Raw genomic sequence first — 7359 nt, forward strand, 5'->3', positions numbered from 1 at the left:
AGCTCTGGTCTAGTTACCAGATTGCTAGGAGAGCAGGCTGGGGTATGAATTGAAACACCCTGACCTGCCCCTCCTACTTTGTTAATTTCATTTAGAAAATGAGATTTCCCCATCTGTGGGAGCTTGATTCTAAGCTCATCGAGTTGTCAAGTTACATCAAGTACAAGTGACTTCAACTCTATGTGGGTGCGGAGACACACCCCCCAAAGCTTCCTCCCCCTTTCTCCCCTTACCTGAAATGTGTGGTCATGTCATGTCATGTCATGTCATGTCTTTCATTAAATAGTTGGCCAAACTACTGCACCGCCGGGCCCAGTTCTGGCTTAGCTGCTGGGCAGCAAACGCAAAATGTGGTTGCCTATTGACACTTGTGTTCAACTAAGCTTCTGGGCTTATTTAACTGTGTTCTAAATAGTGTTTGTACATCTACAGCTATTTTATTCTTTCTCTACCTTCATTCTAAAAATAAAAGAGTAAAGTAGAGGCATTCATTCATTTATGCATCCATTCCTTCAGGAGAGGAGAAGGCAAGGCCGGCTCCAATGTTCTCCCAACTGTTTCTTGGTCTTTGGGGTAGGGAACTTGGGACTCAGAGGTGCTCCACCTGCTGTCGTAAAGGCACCCTCCTCCCATCACAGTTTCTGAGGACCTGGTCCCAGGCAACCCCACTCTGGAAGGCAGGGGAAGAATAGGAGGGGCCAGGTCCTGCCCCAGGGACTGTGGCCTCCTTTGAGTTAGGGAATGGACCCAGCTTCTCCAACTTCCAGATGGGGCCTTTTGGAAGCTCATACAGCCACTTCCATTCCTGATGTTGTCCGAGGGCCTCTGACTGTTGCTGAGCTGCCTCTGCGTCTGATTGGCAGGCCCACTGCTGCACTGACCATGAAACTCTGCACCTGGTGTAGACCCCGCTCTGCACTAAGGAGCCAGAGACCTTGCGGGCAGCTCTCCCTCTGGGCTGACAGAGAGGGGCTTGGAGGCATGGAGATGGTCATGGGGATTGATTGAGAGAATTGGTGAGTGTGGTGGTTTCGAATCCCCAGGTCCCACATTGTTGTAAGGCACAGAGGGCGACAAACAGTGGCAACATGAACTCAGTGCCTTGGGCATCTCAGTTCTGCCACCACAAGTGGGCTGTGATGAATGGAATTGGGGTGGGAGGAAGGGTCAAGAGGGGGCAACAGGACATTTAAGGGATGGTGTGACAGGGCAAATGGGGGAGAAGCTGGGGTCAGAAGTCCTAATCAAGTAACAGGTCTAGGCATGGAGTCCAGGACAGGCATTCTGGAGTCTGTGGCTCTGGGGCGTGGCTTCGCTCTCCACCTGCCCTCTGAGGATGGCTGCAGGTAGGCTTGCTACCATCACAGCTCTTGGGCAGGTAAGGGTCTGGCTTCCCAAATTAAACGCAGTCAGGGTGGCATTTACTGAGTGTTACGTGTCAGGCAACGTGCTAAGTCCTTGACATTGTACCATCTCAATAAAGCCTCATAACCACCCATGAGGTCAATACTGTTATTATTCCCATTTGATAGCTGTGCACACAGTAGCGTGGAGAAGTCAAGGGCCTGATCTAAAGTCACATGGCTACACACCACTGGGGCCAGGACTTCGGAACCCAGGCTGCTCTCTACTCAGTTGAGGCTCTCTCAGACCTCTAGATCTTCCTTTTCCTCCCCAGCTCCACCTCCTTCAGCCTTTCACAGCCCAGCAGCATGGAAAGGGCCTGGAAGAGGAGGGAGAAGAAGTCCAGTTTGAGGCTATGTTTTAGCTCCTTGGTCAAAGGTGGGGTGCGGAAATAACGGTGGAGAGTCTGGGGATTTTCTGGAGATTTCGCTGCACCAAGATGTTGACCGTCTCCTCCCAGAAGAAAACAGATGAGCAAACTGCTCTGGAAAGTAAATTTTTTAAATTAAAAGCAAGTTTTTCCTTTTGACAAACACAAATGCAGTATATCCTTTGCAGGGGAAAGCTAGAAAATACAGAGAAGCAAAAATAAAAATATAAAATACCTTTGTAGCACACAAAGGTGATGACTACTAAAATCTTGCTTTTTTTTTTTTTAAGACAGGGTCTTACTCTGTCACCCATGCTGGAGTGCAGTGGTACAATCATGGCTCACTGTGACCTTGAACCCCTGGGCTTAAGGATCTTCCTGCCTCAGCCTCCCAAGTAGCTGAGACTACAGGTGTGTGCTATCATGCCTGGCTAATTTACAAAAAAAAGAAAAAGAAAATTATAGAGACAGGGTCTGCCTATCTTGCCCAGGCTGGTCTTGAAGTCCTGGCCCCAATCAATCTTCCCTCCTTAGCCTCCCGAGTCTTTCCAGGATTACAAGTTATGAGCCACCACATCTGGCCTGCATATATTTTTGCAAGCTCTTTCCTAAGTACCGACACATACACACATATACTTTTCATATTCTTCTATTTTTTTTTTTACTTCTATTTCATGGAAGGACTTTTTTTTTTAAAAGCAAAAATGCTATTATTTGGAAACTGCTTCTTTTTTCACTCAATAGTTTATCTGAACATCTTCCCAAATCAGGACATATTCATCGACTCTATTACATTCAGTGATTGTGTGGCATCCTGTTTTATGGCAGCACCGTAATTCATTGAACTCATTTCCTAGTGGTAGATATTTAGGAATTTCCAATGTTCTGTTCCTGCTAAGATTAACAGTTCTAGCTAAATCTCAGCGCATCCTTATAGAATCTTAATGTGAAATTGAGGGATCTAAAGGTGTATATTGCCCAACTGCCCTCAGGAGAGATTGTAGCTATTTATTCTCACAGTGTTTGAGACTCGCCACAGCCCCACCCCCAACACACACACAAACGTGTTGTTGTTATTCATGGGAATATTCTTTCGTTAGAAAAAAAAAAGGGTTGACAACTTGATACATGAAATGCTATCTCATTATTGTTTTATTTAGCATTTCTTTAATTATTAATTGGGGTCAACAGGTTTTCATGTGCCCATTAGCCATTTTTATTTTGTCTTTGTGAATTGCCCATTCATGTCTTTTGTTCATTTCTCTGTTGGATATTCTTTCTAACACAGTTGTCTTATTTTAGGTGAGTCATTCTTAGCTCTGGCATATTAGAATCGCCTGGAAGACTTTTTAAAACACACACACCACACACACACGTGTACATACACACACCCCACACACAAGGAAAGCAGGCAAGAAGGCGTCCCATCTCAAGATAAATATTTGGTGGGGCATGGGTATGAGTATTTTTTGAAGTGTTCTTGTGCTTCTAATTTGCAGCCGTGGTTGAAAACCACTGTTATAAATTAGATTTCTCCCACTGTCTGGCTCCAAATGCTTTTATTGCAGAATCTATTCTCATTTCGTCGACACCCAGTTTTCTCTTATGAAAAATGGGCAGCAGAACTGCAAAGCAACACAGCACCCCCTCCCAAATTCTGCAAATCCCATGGGGGAGACTGAAGTTTCGGGAAGGAGGGTGAGACAGACACTGTGGTCAGGCTGTTTGCCAGGTGGATTGGAAAAAATTAAAAGAGCTTTCTCAAGCAATGAGACTTGCCCCGTAGACAGTGTGAGCTCTCAGTGGAGGAGGAGAGAGCTGGGGTCTTATGGGACATTCGCTTCTCTGTTGCACCCATCTTCAGATACATATAGCAATCTTACCCTTTCGAGGACTTCGAGGCTGAAGACGGGCACTTCATCTGAGGCAGTTCATCTCCTTTCGTGAGAGACTGGAGAAGTTTGGGCCCAAGGAACTGAGTCCTTCAGGAGACAAGCTGTCAAGACATCAGAGGAATCCCTTGGGGGTACAGGGACTCCTCCACCACTTCTAGCCCTCTTGAGGGATTTATGACATTCTCAAACTTACTTAAATTCATTTCTATTAAAACACACAGGAGCCACTCCCCTTCCTCTTCACCTCAGTTCCACCTCAGGGCGTGGGGTCCCACCTGGAGGACAGGACGAATGAAAGGGTCTTTCCAGTGTTCAGTCAGGAAGGTTCCTGGAAGCCCCTAGGCTGGCTCAGTGCCCCTCCATGTTGGAGACTGCTGAGGCCTCGTGGAGGATGACAGCAAATTTGGGTCCTCTAGGTGCTGTTGCTCCTGAAGTTGGAAGAATATGGTCAACGGCCTGAATCCTAGTCCACTTGGTATCAGTGTGTGGTCCTGGGCCTCAGTTTCTGCATCTGTAAAATGGAGATAGTAATGTTGATATTCAAGGTTACTAACAGGACTGAAAACACAGCACATACAACACTGTAGATGCTTGATTAATGCCAGGGGTGCTCTGTGGAGGTCCTTTCATGCCCTCACCCTCTCCAGTCAGGGCTAAGGGTTTTGAGTTTAGCTCCAGACTCTCCATCCTTTCTTTTTTCTTCTGAGATGGAGTTTCACTCTTGTTGCCCAGGCTAGAGTGCAATGGCGTGATCTCAGCTCACTGCAACCTCCTCTGCCTCTCGGGTTCAAGCAATTCTCCTGCCTCAGCCTCCCAAGTAGCTGGGATTGGAGGCATGCTCACCATGCCTGGCTAATTTTGTTAGAGGTGGGGTTTCACCAGATTGGTCAGGCTGGTCTCAAACTCCCAGCCTCAGGTGATCCACCCGCCCTGGTTTCCCAAAGTGCTGGGATTACCGGTGTGAGCCACTGTGCCCGCTGACTCTCTGTCCTTTCATCCCCAAGTCATCCTCTACTCATTCCATTGCCTCAGGGGTACAGGAGGCAACCCCCATTCAACTGGTCCCCCAGCCTCCAGCACCGTGCAGCACCTATGCCAGAAGCTATGCCCCTTGGCTGGCATCCTCTATCCTCTCTCCCACCCTCTCCCTGTGAACCCCAAGCAACCTCAACCAGTTCCTCGCTACCCTTGCACTTTGCTGCCCAGACTTGACTTTAGACATTCTAATGGAAATTTAATTTTTATTGAGCACTTACTGTGTGCCAGGGACCATGTTTTGTATTCATTACCTTATTAATTGCTCACAAAAACCTTTCATTATCCCATTTTACAGATGGGAAAGCCAGACTATTTGGTGAAAACTGCCCAAAGCTATAGGGCATCAGGGAGCAGAGCTGGGATGCCCATCCCGCTTTACTGACCTCCTAAGTGCCAGCTCCCAGGAAGCTTAGATTTCAGGGGATGTCCTCTGTCCCTCCCCTGAGCTCCCACTGCGTCCTGCTCCTCTCTGTCTTCCACACTTGCCCCACCCTGCCCCACACTGCGATTTTCTGGCTACCTCTTATCTCCACTGACAGTGATGACTTCCTCCAAGGCAGAACACATGTCTTTGTAGTTTATTCATCTTTGAGTCTGGCACAATGCTTAGAACATTGCAGGTTCTTAAATTATTTTTCTAATTCAAAAGTAACACGTGCTCATTATGGAAAACAGAAAAAGCAGAAACCAAATATCACCTATGAACCCATCACCCAAAGAAAATCATTGTTAATATTTTGACAAACTTTCTTCCAGTCCTTTTTAAAAGTACATTTTTCCTTAGGCAAATAATACGTATTTTGCATAAAGTAGGTATCATACAATACCATTTTCTATGCTGCTTTTCACCTCATATCATGAGCCATTCTCCATGTCATTAGAACTGTTTTGAAAATGGGATTTTTTGATGGCTGCAGATTGTTCTCGCATGTGACTGAGCACTCTTCTTTAAGCCCCTCCCACATTGTTGGGTTTTTCTGTTTGTTTCTGAGATAGAGTCTTGCTCCCTCGCCCAGGCTGGAGTGCAGTGGCTAGATCTTGGCTCACTGCAACCTCCGCTTCCTGGGTTCAAGTGATTCTCCTGCCTCAGCCTCACAAGTAGCTGGGATAACAGGTGCCACGCCCAGCTAATTTTTTGTATTTTGGGTAGAGACAGAGTTTTGCCATGTTGGCCTGGCTGGTCTCGAACTCCACCCACCTCCTTCCAAAGTGCTGTGATTCCAATTGTGAGCCACTGTGCCTGGCCTATTGTTGGTCATTTAAGGGCCTCTCTGATTATTCCCATGGAAGAAATTCCTGAAGTAGAATTGCTGAGATAAAGAAAAGGAGTATGTCCAGGCCCTTGACAGCACAACTGGCCCTGAACAAACCCCTGCTATAGCAAACCCTCTCCCATCCTCCCCGAGCAGACCAGCCAGAAAGCCCCATCTTCTGGGGTCCTCCTCTCATCCCTAATCCCCAGCCCTCAACCTCCTACAACCCATTCAAAGGCTTAGAAGCAGGTGAGAGGGTCACCTGGAAGATGGTACTTGAGAGACCTGGCTGGCCTAACCCGAATCTCCCCTCACTGTGATCCGTACTCCACCATCAGAATCATCCTGAATCAAGGGCAGGGTGATTCAAAGGTTGTTGGCTGCAAAATGGACTTCTGGTGGGAGACATTGTGCAGTAAGCCAACAGTCCTTAACAAACCATGGCCTTAACCCTCCCTGTCACTAGGTTAAGAGCAGAGACTTGGGTCTCAGGGGATGGGATACATTATAGAGGTATGAATGTGTTAAATTTTATTGTAAATATTATGTAAACATATTTTAAAATATTCTGGAAAAAAGACAAAAAGTTATGGTCACATCTTTTGAATTATTCCACATTTTTTCTAGGTGGAATAAGAACGGAAGTAGTTCCTTCCTATGAAATAAGAATAATCTTCAGTGAAGGTTGAAAGTATCTTCAAATGTATCCCAAACCTTCTGGGATAGATTTTCACTCAGCCTATAAATGACATCCATGAAGCAAGGGTCCACGTTCCCATGTGAGCCACGCCAGGTGCTGTGAGCCCCTCAGAGACCATCGACAATAGAGGGTCAGAGTGTTTTTTCAGCTCCATTGTCAACAACTTGGGATGTAATCTAAACAGATACTAAGTGGATCAATCCTTTGAGGAAATCTGTGTCAATTTCCAAGTCACTCCTGGTCATCACCCAGGAAAGACCATTTTTATTAAAGAACCCCAGGGCTGCCTGCAGGAACCATTTTCCCTGTCTCACCAGTCAATAATCAGCAGGACACACTGCTATGTGAGGGAACAAAGGCAGGGTCGCTGTCCACAAGGGGCTCAGTCCACCCTCCGGCTCTGTCCACCCTCCGGCGGGGTCTAGGCTCAGAGCCAAGGTTCTCAAGCTTCCACAGCGTAAAAACCGCCTGGAGGTCCACAACAGCCAGTCTGCTGGTGCAGGGGTTCTGATCCAGAAGGTCTCGGGTGGCTACAAGAGCCGCATATTTTTCCACCGAGGTCCCTGGGGATGCGGCTCTTGGCCCCAGAACCGGGCCCAGGAGGTCAGAGGGAGTGACCGCCAGGCGCGGCGCCGCGGGGAGACAGCCCGGGCTCAGATCCCAGGGTGGAGGCGGGGACGAGCGCCCGGCAGAGAGGGC

At 47.4% G+C, this 7359-nt stretch overlaps 1 long non-coding RNA gene across 1 annotated transcript in view; it reads right to left on the minus strand.

The window, feature by feature from the left end:
• Window positions 1-491: 491 nt before the first annotated feature.
• The window catches only part of LOC105514145, a 9267-nt gene continuing 2399 nt past the window's right edge, over window positions 492-7359 (minus strand). The window contains exons 2-4 of the long non-coding RNA XR_001002144.1: window positions 3863-4180; window positions 3658-3770; window positions 492-1723 (exon numbers count right to left, since the gene is read on the minus strand). This is a non-coding gene — a long non-coding RNA (uncharacterized LOC105514145). The remainder of the gene's footprint in view (window positions 1724-3657; window positions 3771-3862; window positions 4181-7359) is intronic.

Source organism: Colobus angolensis, unplaced genomic scaffold, assembly GCF_000951035.1.
Source record: "Colobus angolensis palliatus isolate OR3802 unplaced genomic scaffold, Cang.pa_1.0 Scaffold24, whole genome shotgun sequence".
NCBI classification, from domain to species: domain Eukaryota; kingdom Metazoa; phylum Chordata; class Mammalia; order Primates; family Cercopithecidae; genus Colobus; species Colobus angolensis.